An 18775-nucleotide genomic window follows, 5' to 3' on the forward strand; every position below is an offset into this window, starting at 1 on the left:
ACTCTGCAAACGATGTCTGGAAGGGCTTTTGATAGTTCCAGCCATCTTGGTGAGCTCAAGCACTCGCACTTTCCGTGTAAGTGCTTCTACAGAGTGCATGTCTACATGCGGTGCCTCCTGTTACTCGACCACCTCGACGGTGCTCCTGCAACGCCTGTGCTGGAAGCGCACCATACATTGAAGATCTCCTAAACCCACTGGCAGTGTTCATGGCCAAATAATAAAAAGGTCTCCTACTGCGATATATTGCAGATATCAAGAGAATGTTGTTATTTGAGTCAGCCTCTAGAGATAATTCACGATGTTAATGCTATTAGCAAATTCCCTTATTGTTGGTTGGCAATTCTTGAGATATTTTGTAAGATGATTATTGTGAAAGGCGGCACATACCATGTAAACCAGGATGGCATCGAAGAGCTTTATTGAAGAGCGGGATATGCGAAGTGTCCCAAGTCGGCGTGAAAGAGCATCATCAAAGAACGGCACATAGCCAGTAACCCAAACTGGCATCAAGAAAGTTAGTTGAAAAGCTCCACATACCTAGAAAACAGAAAGACATTTATTACGATATAAAAGGTGCGAGGTTGGCCTGAATCAAAGTTGTGACCTGCTACTGAGCATTGGGGAAAGGAGACAGGAGTAAAGCCTGAGAAAGAGAGGTATTGGTGATGAGGGTGAAGATGGTGGTAAGGGAACTCAAGCAGGAAAACCTCTTCAAGGTTTCAAATCTAGACCGCTTTCGTGCAAGAATATGATGAGAGCCTTTAGAACGTAACGCCAACAAGAATCGGGCCAAGGTCCCACGAGAATCATTTCATACAAATGTTGAATGCTAAATGGAACAAATGTACTAATAATGCTCTTTGCACAGCTAATCGCGGGCATATGCACTAAACGTGTTCTATAGTCTTAAATAATTCGTAGCCCTCTCAGTTCGGACTGTCCGCGCGGCCAATAAAGTATAGGTATCGCCGAGTGAACATCACACCTACTTATAGCCTGTGTAGCCAGCTAGCGGAACTCTTCTGGTCGTGGGGGGTAATTTCATTTAGATGTCTGGGTAAAGTATATGAAGGCGTCGATGAGGGTGAGTCAGCAGTGCCCAGTATGTTCTAGCGTTTTCGTACAATAGGGTATTACAATAGGGTACAATTAGTGCCTGGTCGAGAAAGCGGGATTGTAACTTACATGGCATTATTGTGGGCCATCTTCCCCTATTCATCGACGAGCTCCTTTTCATGTAAGCCACAAACCCCAGTGACCCCAGTTCCTGTGACAGAGGGGTATTCAAAAACAGCACGTACCCAGTAACTAAAGTTCGTGTCAAAGAGGTTCACTAAATAGAGGCACATACACAGTGCCACATACCCAGTGACCGAAGTTAGGGTGAAAGAGCGTCCTTGAAGAATGGCGAATACGCATATACATAGTGACGCAAGATGGCGTCATGGAGGTTTGTTGAAGAACACTACATACTTAGTAACCTACGTTGTTACCCGCCGTGGTTGCTCAGTGGCTATGGTGTTGGGCTGCTGAGCGCGTGGTCGCGGGATCGAATCCCGGCCATGGCGGCCGCATTTCGATGGGGGCGAAATGCGAAAACACCCGTATACTTAGATTTAGGTGCACGTTAAAGAACCCCAGGTGGTCGAAATTTTCGAAGTCGTCCACTACGGCGTGCCTCATAATCAGAAAGTGGTTTTGGCACGTAAAACCCCATAATTTATTTTTTTTATGCGAAGCATATTACGAGAGCTCAACCCAGCTCCTCAGGCGCGGCGGTGTCGCCATGAAATCACGCGACACCGTGACGTCACGACAGAGGAGAAGTGGCTTTGGCTCAACTCTTGCAAGACGGGCTGGGTGGGAATCGAACCAGGGTCTCCGGAGTGTGGGACGGAGACGCTACCACTGAGCCACGAGTACGATGCTTCAAAGCGGTACAAAAGCGCCTCTAGTGAATGCGGTGTTGCCTTAGAAACGAGCTGTTTCTAAGGCGTGCGTCTCTTGCTCAGGCGCACATTTCGTTGCCGCGCCGAACGCTGCTTTGCTCGACGCTCACCCGCGTCCAATGCGGGGCGCGTAGTCGCTGCCCTGTAGCCCATTGTCTTACACCCCTTGGCGGGTCGACGGGAACGCTGTCGCGTTCCACTCTTGAAGGCGAAGAAGTAATGCATGAGTTGTTTCTTCGTCTAGCCGAACCAAATATAGCCAAGCAACAGCAGTTCACCAGGCTAAACAGTGGTTCAACAACTAAAATAAAGGCTAGCATGCTTCGCATCCTGGTCTTAACCTTACCTAAGCCACAGCCATTTTTTTTAACCTACGTTGTTCCGAGGGTTGCTTTCGAAACTCGTTCCCTCAAAACAGCAGCCCGGTGCTCTAATCATTCGGTCGTAGACTGCATAGTGATTGTAGTTGGCAGGATGTATATGAGCCGCGGACGTACACAAATACCGCCAACTCGGGGGAAGTTCCCAGATAATCTTAATAACATTAAGAACTTTCAGGTGGGTGACGCATCTTAGACTGAATGCGCTTTAGCCACGCCGATAACCTGGAACGGAGAGGATAAAAGCGTCCATAAGTGATAGATAGTGTGTTGTGCGTTTCCGAGTATAGCTGCGAGTACCCACGTGAGCCTTGCTCTCATACATATTCTGCGACTTATCTTGAGCCACCTACGCGATGAACCTGCTGTAATAGTGTAGCGTTGATGGCCTGTAATGAACATACATAGGGAGCACAGTATTATCGTTACGCATGTACCTTCCACGCAAAAAAAAAATTTTGAACCTTTCATTTCACCTATTTCTGAAGCGGTTAAACCAAATTAAAATCGATTATTTTTACGTGCGCGAAACATAGTCTGCTTACGAGACACGACTTACTGTAGGAACTCTGAATTAAAAAAAAAAACCTCGTATATTGTGCATTGGGTGCACGCTGAACCCCAAGTGGTCAAAATTAATCCGGAGTCCCTCACTTCGGCGCGCCTCATAATCAAATCGTGGTTTTGTCAGGTAAAACCCCAGAATTTAAGAAGCACAGTTTAAGGAAGTGACATCTCTGTTTACTTTTGTTTTTTGGCGCAGAGCATGGTTGTTTGATTTGTGACAATACTGCATTTCTGCAGATAGTGAAATTGCCAGAGTGACAAAAGTAAAGTTGAACAAAAGAGGCGAGTGAGAGAACTGCGCGTGTTGAGAAGAGGCGAAAGACGGGTACGGTGTGCGAGGCAGGTTTAAGTTCAGTGGAACACCTAATGTAAGCTAACTTTTTCGCGACTAGGTATCGTGATAATTAAACCAAATAGCTTTATCATTTTTCTTCCTGCTTAATTCGCCTCTCGGTGGGGCTCTTGCGCCTGAGCTCACTCGCTGTAAAGCAGCTAATGCGTTCATTGCGGTTTGTCACATCACATTTAAATATTTCATTTTTCTTTTATTTTAAGACAACCTGAAAGTGGATCGTGCTGATCTAGCGGTTGCAGTGAAACAAATGAAAACGCATTGTGTCGCTGCCTTCCCTTCGACGACCATATATTTCTCGCTCACACCGTCGTGCTAACAATAGAAGTTCTTACAAAGCGTCGCCTGCGGCTTTCGACCTCTGAGCATGCTCAGCCGATGCACTTTATGCTTTATCATTGCACATGTGGTTTCATAAAAATTCAAAAAAGGCTTATTTGTCTTTCATACAACGAAAAATGAGCGCTGCGGTTTGTGCCGTATCGACTCGCGGCATTCTATTTAAATAGCGGCATTACGATTTCGCCCGGCCATGAAATCAGGCTGATTTTGTTCTTGGGGTGGAGGGGGGGGACGGGGGGGGAGGGATCTCTGCCTCGAGGGGCAGAGGAAGGCGTTGTATCCAGGATGACCGAGTGCCCAGATGCGAGATCCAAACAAGCATACTAGGAAAAAAAAAGCATCCTTAAAAGCGAAGCGGGAAGCATAGCGATGTATAGAATATGCTCGTAAACCAAGAGTAGCTGTATCGTGGCTCGGGTAACGTTTTGCTTAGTTCTAAGAAAGCAAGAATTCACAGGGTCTAACGCTTTCGCAAAGCCGATGTGAAAAACAAAAGTGTGGTAATCTTCCACACGCTACGCGCGGACGCATGGACGAAGGAAGCTCCTGCGGTAGCTTAGCGACAAATCATGCCGACTGTATAGCTTCTTCCCGCTTGTTCGAAAGCCTTGTTAGGTGGAACAAACTTATAAGAACGCCATCTACAGTACAACCTACTAACACACATAAGCACTAGCAATAAGGATCCGCACCCAGGTGTCCGAGATAAAATGAATCAAGTTATAAGCGAGGTTGTCTACGTGAACGAGACAACTTGTTCGTAGCATCAACTTGAATAAGGCTTGTAATTTTATGTATATTTGCCTTCTCCTCAATAAACCGTTTCGAGCGCTAAATTAAGTAACCTAGCGTAAAGACCATGTCAAGATCAGGTTTTCAGAGCCGATTTGTAAACATCACTCTCAGTCTTTGGCGACGCGCTGCCTGTTGCGTCCTTTTTCGTTGCTTAAAAGGAAGCATGAAATTTTTATTAGTTAGTAGTTCATCGTACTTTTTTTCGGTTATCAGGGAAACGCAACTGCTACTGCTACTGTCGAAAGACTCCGTGCTGACAATTTCCGCACAACTGAATTGTTTGCTGCTACGTGCATTCGTCATAAACCACGTGGGTGAACTAACATTTAGTCAAATGCACCAGCCGTTCAAGGCTGACTTGACATCCGCAAAAGGTAAGAGTGCGGAAAGGGCACGGGATGTGGGGTCCGAACGAAGTACGCCCATAATAAGTCGTCGTCGGTTAGAAATCGTTAGGAATGGATACGAAAGTTTTGGGAAGATGCCCGAAGGAAACTTCGCCCAATACATTTCTCCATGCAGTATGCAGTTTGCTGTCGTGTTCATATACTATTTGTGCCTTCGTATAACTTGGCGATCAGAAGGGAATATAAATCGGTGATCTACTTACTCATTTCATCTTCTACATTTCTGCGAATATTTATTCCTTTGCATGTTAATCAAGGAGTGCAGATTTTACTGATGTAATTTAACATGCCAATGTGACACAGGTAGTATGAGAGGCGCCATGATGGAGAGCTCAGCTTTACCTTCGCGAAATGGGGTTCTCCAATGCGCATCCAAAAACAGGGTACATGATGTCGCGTGGGAAATCAACCTAAGTATCCTCGCACTATTCAGGACAACATCGTAGCGCTCTAGTATGGCCATCACAGCGGGTAAGCACACAATCTAGCGCAGTCAGTAGCATAGAGTGCTCTACAAATTTTACTAAAGGAAACTTGGTGAGTACATTGTGAGTACAGGAATAATGTTGAGCACATTGGTTGGTCTAATCTCCACCACAACAGAAGGCGAGTTCAATATCTAACGCTGTCAATTGCCAATAGCATATACTTTCTTTAAAATATTACTATAGGGGAGTCTGGCGTTGCGATCCGGGAAATCCCATGAGAACGACGGCGAGTACATGGGTATGTGTAACCTTCTTGCTCCCATGACTTCAAACGATCTTGTGGGGCTATTTCTAGCACTTTACAGTTACAAGTGTTCAAGAATTCGCAGTTTCCTTCAGACTGCAACGCAATTAGACTCAGCGCTCATGTCCAATCATTGCGAGTTATTGCATTTATAACGAAATGTTCCGTTCAAAATGGTCGTTGTTTAAATTCGCAATGACAGTGGAAGTACGAAGGACGAAGCTGGGGAAACCACGTACTGCTCACGATTGCCATGATAGATGAATCACAATACCGGCAGCTGCCGTACACACTAGCGCTAGAGTTCCCCCTAGATATATTTCCGCGTACTCTATAGTTGGCAGTGTTCAAGGTTTTCCTAACATTAAAGCATGTTGCATGTCGCGCGCAGTTCTTATCGGCATCAAAAGCAAGGTGGCCTCCTTCACATACCACCTTTAAGCAAACGCCGAAATCTCGCCGGCATCGCGGAACTGTTCGAGGAAAACCGTCAATGCAGAAATTAAGGCCAAGTATTCCAGGCACCAACGACACGTGACGAGCTGCGATGCTAAACAAGACACGGCGTGTGAAAGCCCTTTCGACGCGTGACGACGCTGTCGTACACCGTGTATAACTGCAGGTCGGGGCGGTTAACGAGATGAGAGCGGTCTCATTAAGGATGCTCTCAGCAGCGGCCTAAACAATGAGGCTTGCAAATGGCCCACGCAAGGTCCTCGAAAAGAATAATGGCCTAGGAGCAAAAATGGCGGTCGCGCTCAAAGAGCACCGGTAGGCCCGGTCGCTCGTGCCGACGTTCCGCACGGAAAAGCGATGAGCGCCGACCCGACCCGTTGAGTGCAGGAAAAGTTAAACAGCTAAGGAGGTCCAGGGTGGGAGAGAGAGAGAGTGCAGCTCGTGAGAGGAGGAACGCACAAAAGCCGGGCGTGCGTCCGGCAGTGACCCGGCAATCGCCTCGCCCCGTCGCAACCGATTCGACCCCTGCGACCTGTTTTCGGCGGGCGGGCTCGGCTGGATTACCCGAGTGCGGCCGTGGCAGAGACGCCACGACCACTCTTGATCTTGGGGAGTATTACGTGCAGTGGACGGTGCGCCATGATGCGCGCTTGAAATCGAGGCGAAGGGAGCCACGGTGGAAGCCGCCGTGGGCGCAGGAAAGTGGTTGCTATAGCCTCTTTATTTGGGAGAGTGACTTTGGCGCACGAGGGATGTAAGTATGAAGTGCGGAAGTCTGCATTTGTTCAACTCTCCCTTTAGAATTACGCTTAGCGGCGAGCCATTCCCAATATTCGTGAAACGGACGCTGTCGTAGAATTGACGACCACTGCAAAAAAACTTCGATTCGTCATGGCTGGAGGTTAGAGAGCGATAGTTGACGTTAAGAGTTCTAAGGTCTCTCAGAAACCTTTTAAAATACATTCTATCGTCTTACATTACAAAACCAAACCAAGTTCTGATTATGTGGCAAGCCGTAATGGGGGTCTAATTTTGACCACGTGGGACGCTTCATGAGCGTTATCGCACGGAAATCCCTATAGAAATCAGCTGCAGGCTACCATTCTGTTCATATGTTCACAGTCGCACCTACTGGAATGGGTCATTCTCATCGCCACTCAAATTCGGTGTGGAAAGAAAAAAGTATAGGGTTTTCTGTGGCAATACCATGGTCGATTATGACGCACCCCGTAGTGGGACACTCCGGATTAATTTTCATATCAGGAGGTTCTCAACGAGCACCCCATCGCTGGTACAAGGGTGTTCTTGCATTTTTCCCCGTTGAAACGCGGCCACTGCAACCGGTATTTAATCCCGCGACCATGTGTTTAGCAGCACAATGCCAAAGCCACTAAGCACACAGGGCGGGTAAACGCGAGGTACACAAAACTGAACGTGGTATCGTATAGGAAGCATGGGAGACACAAATTAAGTTCATAACATTGCAACATATCATTAGTAAGTTATAGAACCTTTGTCAACTCTCCTGAATTTATCGTAAGCTTTACGAATTCGGACTCGTTTTACGAATTTACGAATGTTACGTCAAGTTGTACTAAAAGTAAATTTTGTTGGCAAAAATGTTTCGCTCGTATAGGTTTCCGAACCCTCCGTTGAAAGCCTTCCATTGAATGGTGAAAAATTTAAGAGGGGTATTGCATCAAGCAAGTTTATGCCTTCAAGGTTTTAAGCAGGCGCGGTAGAAGTCACTATGATATAAAAACAATAGGTTGCTTGTCCTTATTTGCTATGTAATGCTTTTTGTTGCTTGGTCACTGCGTCGAAAGTAAAATTATTTTTTAATAAAGTACGCATATATTCTGAAAAAAAAACGTTTTCAGCTTTAAAAAATATTTAGTTATATCACTAGGTCTGTTAAACAGTCTTACATTGACTGCATCTAGGCACTGCACTTTCTGTTTACGAGAGCCTGGGATGAGGGCATCGAAGGCGAATAGATGGAAGCAGGGAAAGTATTCTGTAAGAGTCCACCTAGTGGACATGTCCGTTTAGCCTGCTGCTGAACTTGTGATTGGTTGGGCGGGGCTGCACCTCATCAGGAACCAGGCGCCACAGCCAATCAGCGCTTCAGCAGCAGACGAAGTGGACATGTCCACTGGACATGTCCACTATATGGACACGTCCATTACAGTATACCTCCCCAAGAGAACACGATGAACGCCATTTCTTACAGCGCATTAATCATGCTTCGCAAAGGAAAACCAAGACGACTACTCGAAAATCATCGTGCTCTAGATAGAGTGCAACTCTCAGCGGAAACTAGATTGCGGTCATGACCAACTAGCGAACTACGAAAGTGCGCACTTATTGCACGGATAGCGTGTCTAGGAGACTCCAGGATTGCAGATACTTGGTAGAGACATGTCCAGTTTCGCTAGAATTATTCTTACCGATACGTGTTCCTATGGTGCCGTACAAGGATTGCGTGAACCGCACCTCGGATGTACATAAGGTTATTACTATGGATCTAAGGGGGCAAATAATCTGACTACTAACGGTACGGCCAACTGGCTAGAATTCTGTGTCTCGAGCCTATGATTCGTGGCAAAGCGATGCAGATAGCAACTGACAGTCACACAATAACTCTTTCCGCTGCGGCCACAGCGCTGATTCGAGGGGTAATTTCGAGAGCGCGTGATAAGCACACAGCATCTTCGGCTTAACGTGTGTCTCACGTGCTCGCAGCTCCCAGCGGCAGCAATACTGGGGGGCCGTACAAAGCTAGAAACCCCTTTGTTTATACACGACCGCATCGTAGCGCAGCGCCATTCGCGGCCCAAAAAATACCGGCTCCGTGTTGGGCGCTGATGGAGCCGTGCGGCGTGCTTATGACTCATTGGCTCTACGTCTCTAGAGGAACCCTTCCTCTTCCAACCGGGCGTCGAAGAACCACGGCGACAATGCGGGCTGCTCCTCGAACGGCACGCGGACACGAAACGCCAGTTTGTCGCTCGGAGCGTCGTAATGCCCGCTTTCCCGAACATCGAACCTCCCTCCCTCGCTCGCTCGCTCCTCCGTCCCTCGACGGCCCCGGGCAGTGGAGCGTCGAGATCAGGAGGGGGGCCGAGGCCTAGTTCTTCCTCTTTGCTTTTGTGCCTCATCGCGGCGCGGCGCCGCTTCCTTATCCGGCAAATCACTTTTCTTTCTCTCGCCTTCTTCCGCACTTCCCGGTTCGGAGAGCGTCCGGGCCCGGCCAGACCGAGGCGCCCCGCGGCCGTTCCAAGCCGCCGGGCGCCAACACGCGGCTGTTTTTTTCCCGCCGCGCGGAGGAAACGCTCGCGAGAAACGCGGGTCCGCACGTCGCGCCTGCGTGGAGAAAGTAGCTACTTCGAGGAGGACAACTGGTGTGCGTGTGAGCGCTTGCGTCGCACCCTGTATTGCCCTCGGAATCAAGAGAACAAAAATGTACAATAATGGAAACGAAAGTACTCCGCGCGCCAGTGGAGCGGGTCGTATCACCAGCAAGAAAGCTATTGTGTCGGGAGAACGCGCGGGTTTTTTCGGGCCCCTATAGTAAAGGTCCGAGTAAACGAACGCGGATCTCGGTTGTGTGTCTAGAAATGCTAGCAAGTGGTGAGGTAACTCGGGGTCGCCGCGGTGATGAAGTGTGTAAGTCGCAAAAATAGCGTCAGTACCTTCGCATTCAGTTCGGCACACACACTGCGTGATAAGTGCAACAAGCAATGCATATTATGAGGTAGTAGCCCGCCAAGGAATGCCCTCACGCATACATCTAGAATATATAAGGTATACAACCTTACGTATATTTCTCACACTGCCGTGGCGAAAATGCGCTGTCACTGAATGCTTTGTAAGTGATACGTCCGCACAGACCATTGCTTAGTCTAATGAACAAGATTTGAACACACTTCTACCGAACTGACAGGTTAGGATAACCTTCAACATCATAACTCGGCCATGGCGGAGGGCGCTCTTGAAGTACTTCCGAAGTGCCCATTGAAAGAAACATTCTGTCGAAAGCTTTACGAATATCTCTTATTCATTACAGCACAGCCACACCCTGAATAAAAAGACTCTTCCCAAAGAACGCTAACAGCGTGAGAAAAAATGTTCTTGCTTTTTTTTTATTGAATAGTTTCCTCTAACATCGTTACGAGTGGAGAAAAGCCCACAAAATAGACTATTTATAGAATGTACCTACAATAGGAGGCCCACCAAAGGCCAAGTTTGCAGCCAGCTATCACCAAGAGCCCAGATGCACCTCTTCGTTTTCCTTCCCAGCGGTTTCTTCCTCAACCGATGTTTCGAACGTTTGTTGCATTGTGCAACAATATAATCTATATGATGCTCGAAAATAAACTGAATTAACAAAAAGTCATGAGAGTAGCAAGACAAACAGGGGAACCTCAAACCGAAAAATGAGGTTGGGTTGTTTAATTTGTAGGGCTTATTATCGTCATCACGTCAGCGATTGTCAATTATTCGCGTTCTTGCATCAACTATTTCCATCCCATTCGTGCTAATTTCCTTATTTTATTGCATCACCTAATTTCCTGTCGTCCTTGACGGTTGTCTCTATATATTACGTTGCTCTAAAGATCATCGTACATTCGCTGTACACATCACATGGCCTATGCAGCTCCGCTTCCTCCTCTATGAACTAAAACGTCAGCCACACATAATCTCTCTCTCTCTAATCGTAAAACCGGCACCTGTAGTTAAGCCTAAAGTCCCGCTCATTTTTCATTCCCCCGCTGGTTGCGCAGTGTTCAAATTCTTCTCACACACTTTTATTGTCCTCCAAGTTTCATCCCTATAAACTGGTAGAATGCAGTGGTTGTATTATTTTACCTCTAAGATGCCATTTAGGACATGAGGTTGTCTGCCGTAAGCAGTCTAACATATTTTTCTTCGTCTGCTGAGTTATTTTCTGAATGCTGTTCCCTGAGGTCACCTTCACCGAAATGTACTTTCTAGCACAAGTTCTAGAGGTAAACTGTCAATCAATATTTCATTTTTTTTCGTTACCTCTCGCGAGTTGTTGCCAGATTTACTGCATATGGCAACGTTCTCTGCAAACGCAAGTTGGCGAATATTCTCTAATGTAATTTTTGTCGAAGTGACTTCATGTCGAACAAGTATGCCGCGAATAACGTTGCATACACTGGCTTGGCTGATACACCAGTGAATGCATAGTTTTCTAACAAAGGGATAATGAGACAACCACCCAACCATAGCAATTACTACAAAGAAAACCCATACGGGTTCCTCGAAAGAAAAGCTTCGCAGTTGAAGAAAAATAAATATTTTTCTGTTTTGGAAAAATGAGAATCGGTGTGGAAACTCCGTAGATATTTTGGAATAAAATAACGCATGCTTCCTTTACTCGTTACTGCACAATGCCTTCATGCGTGATGCTATGTCTAGTGCATGAAATACATTTTCGCCATATCTAACTGCTGTATATAGAGATTTGTTTATATTCTGCAGACTTCTCAATTAACTGATTGACCAAGTATAAATGTATTGAAGGAAGCCAAGTCTTGCCCGGATTCTGTTAAAGTTACTTCAATAAATACCTTGTACAAAATTAAAACAAATCTAAAGAGCCCATAATTCTGAATTTTTGCAACGTCTCCTTTCTTGAGCAAGGCGCGAAGGCTCTCCTATATTAATCAGGCATTCTCCGTGGGTTCTTGTATACCTGAAGTCATGAGGTATTGCGTATAAATCGTGCAACAAACTTTACGAATACATACCTAGTGCTACATTTTATCAGAATTATTGTTGTTTCATATTTTCCTGCTGAACTTTCCCTGAACATTTCTTGCAAAGTGGTTCTAGCCGCATCCTAATCTAAGCAAGGAAGTCCCGCTTCTTTTCATTGACATCTAATTATGGTTACTTGGCTCTTCCGTATGCTGTACGACTCAGTGAAGTGTTTCGCTACGGCGCTTATTCCATCCGCAAGGTTTCTGATGACACAGCCTGCTTATTCTTGACCAGATACATGTAGTCTTTCATATGCCGAATTGAGTTCTTGTGTCCCTCGTTGATTCCTCCATCATGCAACTCCATGCGTTAATTATCTCATCAATCGTCCAAATGTTGGGATAACTGTCACCTATAGGTTATTCACTTCCTGTTTATCGGTTTTGGAAGTTATGAATCAACTGCTAAGCACCATTTTTTCCTTACCTATTTTCTCTACTTCTTCAAGTGTTGGTCCCATAGCCTGTTTATTTGATTCTTTTATTATAGGCTTCCATGTCCAACTATATTGCTTTCCAATATTTTTTATTGCTACAAGCCACTTCATAAAGCTCTTCAAATTCAGTGTCATTTTGGACGTACGCTGGTGCATGAACTTCCTAGAGCCTTAATTTGCGTGCGCTTCTTTTTCGTTAAAATTATAGAATCAATCGACATAACCCCTTCTTCCAACATGCGCTATAATTTCTACCCAATATTCTATGTTATGCGGGAAGTTTCTGCAGCAGTTGCTGTGCCCATTCGTTAGCCCTAGACATCATCCGACAGCTGTCCAGCCTCGCTAAGCAGCATGATATGCCACCTGCAACCTGAGGATCCCTCAAGGAGCCCTGCTCAGCCACCTTCAGTCTATAGTGTTACTGTGTAAAACGCTGGCTTGTGCTCAAAAGTCCAGAAGGAACGTAGATAGAATGGTAGTGATGAGGTAATGAGCGAAAATATCATATGGGTAGAGCTGACGCAGCCACGAAATGAGTGAACGAGCCTTACCATTAGCACGGCAAACTGGGCTGGTTGGATGAGGTTAATGGTCATTTCCTTTTTTTCGTCTCTTGTGTCAGTGCTGTGTTTTGTTTAACACCATGAACCTTGACATTCTTCGCTCGTGGCAGCTCGCATAAATAGGAGGGAGCACGGCAGAGGGGAAAAGCTACGTCGGAAAGCATGACTCGTTTGAGGTCTCCAATAAAGCAAACGCCACAACTAGACATCACAACGCTTGCGGACAAGAGGAACAAATGTAAATCGAAGGGGCGGTATGTTGCGTTTATGCTATTCCTGCAAAATAAACGCCATGTAAATTTGTCCGCATGGACAACTGACGCAGAGTGTGCAGAGGTAAACCCGCCTTAAGGCAGCGCATCGTCCAGACGATACACGTGAACACAAGCGGTCCACCTAGCAAATCAACAACTTCCGTGCGGCTGTGATGAGACTGTGAAAGATGAGGCCCATGATTTGACGCTCAATGATGTGCTCTACAAGCTAGACTCAGCCTAATAGATAACAGAGCGCTCTCGGAGGAAAGGCTCCTGGGACCATGCATGTCCTATGTATTGTTGCTCCCTTCCTATCTTCCATTTCTATATTTCTGTATCCTCCTTTCTGAAGAGTAGGCAGGCGTTGTGCCCAATCGGCAGGCCAGTTGCCAGCTTATTTCTCGCTTTCCCTTTCCTGTCAAATGTATATATTGTTTCTAAACAATTAATAACCGGAGTCCTCTACTACTGCGTTTCTTATAATCAGTTTGGTATTTTCGCACGCAGTGCCTCAGAACTGTTAAAAATTCACACTTCCGGCATCATGCGATGCATCGTGTGAGGCAATGACAGCTGTAACCTTCTCGCAGGATAAGATTTTCGGCGCACAACAACGCCTCTAGCAAGCACGCCCCACTGTGTGTTCTGTGATAAGATAACAAGATAACGTTTAACACTGCGTTACTGCGAATGCGTTACTTTAAGTTCTTGTTTCAAATAGTTGTCTGGCTATACACTGCACACTGTCTTTAGACGGCTTTCAGTTAATTATTAGCACTCAGGATACACCGAAGCGAGCTTCCTCGGAGATTTGCAAGAGCTCACCGCCTTATATAGGTATGAAAAAAATCACAGGGATGTTTACACATCCTGAATTCAGACATCGCAATCATCAGGACCAGGGCCACAGTCTAAGAATGACGACAACGCGGTCACACTGACACTCGCGGTTTCGGAGTTAAGTCAAACTCCCAGTCCGGAATTTCGGTTGTATATTCTAAAAGGTCTCGCACATTGTCTTTCTTTTATAATCCCGTTTTTGTTGTTTTCAGTGAAATTTGAAGCTGTGACGACTGCCCAAAGCCCAACGCTATTCAAACCACGATGAACGGACCACCGTACGTACGGCGCTTAGGCGAGTGCCATGTTTCCCGAAAAACGTTTTCCGGCAATATTTGGACGAAGCATTGCACTGTATTGTGTTCATTCTGAATTTTGTGTTGCGCACCACTGTATTTCAGCGTAGCCCAGATTCCCGAATGTTCTCTGTCGCTTGGTGACAAGAACATGCTTAGTGGCATAAACTTTATGCAAAGCACAGTGCGAAAATGAGTATTCCAGAGAATATAGGTGTAGAAACAGGTGAAACTAGTGTAGAAACTCTAGATCCTCGACCAAACATATATTTTCACAAATATAGGTCAACCATTTTTCTTGTCATGAGCACGCGAACTAGAAACATTAGCATTTACTTTACCGAACGCAATTTTTTTAAGGTACTCGCTCAGGTTAACAGGTTCCAACAGAACCCGATAGTAAGTACAGATAATCCGGATTATGTCGGCTTCGCCACGTATGTCCTTTCTATGGGTTCAAGAACACGTGGAATTGCAAGAATTACTCGGGCAAGTTGTCTGCATCGCTAACTACGCTCAGACTGACGCACACGTCGACACACCTCAGCGCATCGAAACTCCATCTCCATCCTACTATTACTGAAGCTCCCTCAGACTTACAAGTGGTTGCGAGTCTAAGTAGGTTTACTCAAAAGGCGACTTCGCCGACCAGGGCTCTTAACAGTCATCGACTTCGAAAGCGCTTCCAAAGGCAAGTAAACGCGCGAAAAGGCAAAACGCTGCGATCGAATTGGCCGAGAAGGATAAAGCTTCACTTAGTGAAACACTTCAGGTGACCCTTCTCCCATTCTTTCTGCAATCTTTTGACGAAAGTTAAGAAGAGTGCACTCACACATTATTGATCTGCAAGAGCAGTTATCGTTTAACGTGTGTTACTGGCTCTTTGTCGTTCTCTAGTGAAGTGTGTTTTACCGAAATGCCCATGCAAAAAAAAGCGCATTCGACCATGCTGGCATCAAATAATACGATCGTGCTTTCTTTTATCGCGAAGTGCCATTTATCTCAGTGAGCCCTACAAGCCGTGGAATAGTCTAGGAAACATCGCTGTGCCATCAGTGAGACGTTTCGACTGCGCCACTACCGAAACGAGGCGGAAAGACCTCAACCCTTTCATTTCCGCATTTCCGACCATCATTTGGCTGGTCGCTATATGCACAACGTTTTCGCCTTAGGTGCTTCAACAGGGTAGGCAGGCAGGGATGACCGGTACCAATATAGCTCCCTCGCGCAGTGCCTGCTCATGGCACGCTTCAAAAGCTAGTGCTCGTTCGTGACCACGGTAATCATTCTAATACAATGCCCAACCTATATGGTCACCACACGCAGTCTTTGCCGCGCTTACACCGCAAAGCTTGAGGAAGCGCCGTGCTCGTGACGAAAACGCCCCCGTGATTCGCGCGTGGCACGTAGCGACCTCTTTCGGCCGCGACCTTCGACCGGAATGCGATCAGGGTGCAGCGAACATTAGCAGGGCAAAGGCGACGTCGATGAGTCAGACATCCGTGGGCCCCAGTCCTTCCTGCATCCCCCCCCCCCTCCTTCTTTGGGCGCAACCCGACGAAACAGAGGAGACGCGGAACTGAACAAAGCTCTGCCGTACGTCATGCCGCGGTGAAGCGCCGGGTATTTCCCGTGTTTCAGAAAGGAAAGAAGTGCGGCAATTCCTAACCACTCGCTCCCTCCCACTTTTCCAGCTCTCTTGTACACCATATCTCGACAGAAACAAGGTCAGAGCTCTTTCGGAGGCGCGCGCGCGCGAGATTCGATCTCTTTCTGCTGCTGCTCCTTCTTTTACTTTTCATTCCTATCATGCGAGAAGGCGGAAGACGGCCTTGTTTCCCCAGAGCTGAAGAACAAGAAAACGGAAAGCCCTCGCGAACGTGCTTGAACTTGAGCTCGCTTGCGCGCGGAAGCCGGACATCGCTTTTCACGGTTCCCGGGACGATAACGACCGCTACTCAGTATTGGTGCGTTTCGCGGGTGATGAGCAAAAAAGTAAAAGAAAAAAAAGGAAAAGGCAAAATAAACTGCTTGGGAAAAGCGAGGCTCATACGGTTGTTGACAGCGCGAAGCCGTGAGCGAGGAAACCGGCTGTTTAACTGGGTGTCGAGAGCTGGTATAATCCGCCGGTTAGGCTTGCTTTCTGTTTCTGCGGCCCCGCTAACGAGTATAAATGGCGACAAATAAGACCAGCAGCACGTACAACCGGTAGGAGCAGGCGTGCAAACAAGGCCCATATGAAGCGCACTTCTTTTTCTTAGATGGTGTGTACGCCCCGAAGAAGGAAAAAAAATGGGTGTCTGCTTCGCCCCCCTCAGGAGTAACAGCGGTTTTATTAAAGCGAACCTCACTTTTACTATCCCTTAACTCACGAACCTCACTTCCTATCCTATTAACTAGGCGCACAGATTTAGTGCGCCTAGTTAATTAGTAGTATTGTTGACAAAAACAGAAATCTCTATAAGGGAAATTCTTTAAAATTGCTTCGTATCCCTTTAATTAGCGCGTTCGAAAGCAAGCTCCGAAATATATGCCTGAATCTGTGTTGAAATGTTTGCTAATAATACCGGCCAGAAAGGCACTGGATTTGTGCGACATTGAAGAATCGCCACCGAATTTCCTTTGCCTGTAATTAAATCACACATTCTAAACTGCCGTTCGCAAATAATACACTCGCTTGCAACGTCCCTAGCATATAATTCTTTCTAACGTTTGCTTGAAACATTTTATCCTAGGCCACACACCCTGCTGCAATGGCGTTTCACTGCGAAGCAGATCACGGCCTAGGCAGCCGCATTTCGTTGGCGGCAAAATGCAAAAATTGTCAGTGGCTTAGCTTGGCTATGCCAGGATATACGTAGCCAAAGCTAAGGCATAGGATGGTTAGCCTTGGTTAATCTTGATTGCCAGTCCAGGTCAGTCTGGTTGTCTACCTATGTTGCGGCGTTTAGCCAGTCGTTCGGTGTGCTGTTCGCCTGTTTCCTGGGCGATTCGTTTCCTCTTCATCTCGTTCCGATGTCGATTCCAGGTCTCCTCCTGCTTATCAGAATTGTCGCCGTTCATACTGCCGCCTAAACTGTGGTTGCGGCGCACGCGAGCTCTCCTTTTCAATCCTCCGACATGTTATCAGGCATGCGACGCAGCTGGCGAAGCGAGCGCAGGTGAGCGCAACGACGAGGAACCCGATGTGACGTCATACAAACGACGGCGGCGGAAAGACGCGGCGCTGTGTAGCAGCGGAACACCTGCGGCTCCATGCTACTAGTGGTGCATGCGCAGTAGTGACTAGGGAGCCAGATAGAGCGAGAAATATCCGTGACGAGGCGCGCGTTGTGACGTCATGTGCCTCCTCGGAGCACCGCCACGGCAAAATGGCAAGTTCGCGGCCAGTAAAGCTTTCCCTTTAAAAAACCCCGTGTGCTGTGCATTTGTCAGCCTTCAAATTCCCAGGAGGTCGCAATTTTCTGAGTGCCCCGCTACAGCACGCCTCATAACCAGATTGTGGTTTTTTGGCACGTAAAACCTCAGAATACATTCTTTTAAGGCCGCACTTAAATATATTTACCTTCACGCGCAGATCAGACGTCATGACCTGCCGCCGTATGTCAGAAGCTATAGCGTTGCGTTGCTGAACTTTGCCCACACATCGCTCATAAATTTCCCCTATTCCGTTAACACGTTACCTTGGCAGTACGTTGAGTATATTCAAATAATTTGGCGAACTTCCCACGTGGTTTGTAAACTTCGCTTGTTACTCAATCGAACGCTTGTCTATGTAATTTGCTGCAAAGCCTACGCACTCCAAACTTCCTGTGCTAGTCGCTCAATTACATGGCCCCTGTACTCCTGTCAGGTTAGCGAGGAAAATTTTGGAGCGTTTCGTGTAACGCCTCGGAATAGGCCGCGAACAACAATACGAAAATTATCATTTGGCCCCTAATTAAATCAATCAATCAACCAACTAAAAGTTTATTTTCTTTCTGAGAAAGAAGGGGCCTGTACTAAAAGCCACACTTCGGCTTCATGGAGGTCCTAACGCCATGTTACATGGTCACAGTGCATGAAGCTTGCATACAAATGCATACATTTCGCAGTAAATGGTTTGATACAAGAAACACTCCAAATACTAAAGTGGAGGAAATGGTTACCGTGATCGTTCACATTAACTCAGGCACTTCAAAATTCACCTGCACACTACTCCTAATAATCCCACCATTTCTTTTAATTAGACACCGGTCGAACGAGAGAACAGGCGCATAACGTTTTCGAGATCTTCTAGGCGCACTAATAACTTCGCTGTAAAACTTCACACACAGCTTTCCTGATGCTGAGGTTGGGGCTAGGTTTTATAGGAAAAATTATGCAGGTCCCTACAACTGTCGGAATCGATCTTAAAGGATTTTGTGGGTAACTGTTACTCAGCATTTTAATGGGTTCGGCAGAACGTCACCAATTGGACCAAAATGTTTCTCTGAGACGAAAGAATTGTGTTTGCGACCACAGCAGCAATATGATGATGACGGCGACGGCAGTATAAGCGCTATGGCGATGGCATGGCAAGCTCACTTTAAAGCTAATAGCTTTAGTTGGGACTTTGGCCCGTC

The 18775-nt window shown here is 46.6% G+C and overlaps 1 long non-coding RNA gene across 1 annotated transcript in view; it reads right to left on the bottom strand.

Annotated features, from left to right (window-relative positions):
- Positions 1–408: 408 nt before the first annotated feature.
- Positions 409–18775, bottom strand: part of LOC139059129 (uncharacterized) — a 129737-nt gene continuing 111370 nt past the window's right edge. Inside the window, exon 3 of the long non-coding RNA XR_011513943.1 lies at positions 409–540. This is a non-coding gene — a long non-coding RNA (uncharacterized lncRNA). The remainder of the gene's footprint in view (positions 541–18775) is intronic.

Source organism: Dermacentor albipictus, chromosome 4, assembly GCF_038994185.2.
Source record: "Dermacentor albipictus isolate Rhodes 1998 colony chromosome 4, USDA_Dalb.pri_finalv2, whole genome shotgun sequence".
In the NCBI taxonomy this organism is placed as follows: Eukaryota; Metazoa; Arthropoda; class Arachnida; order Ixodida; family Ixodidae; genus Dermacentor; species Dermacentor albipictus.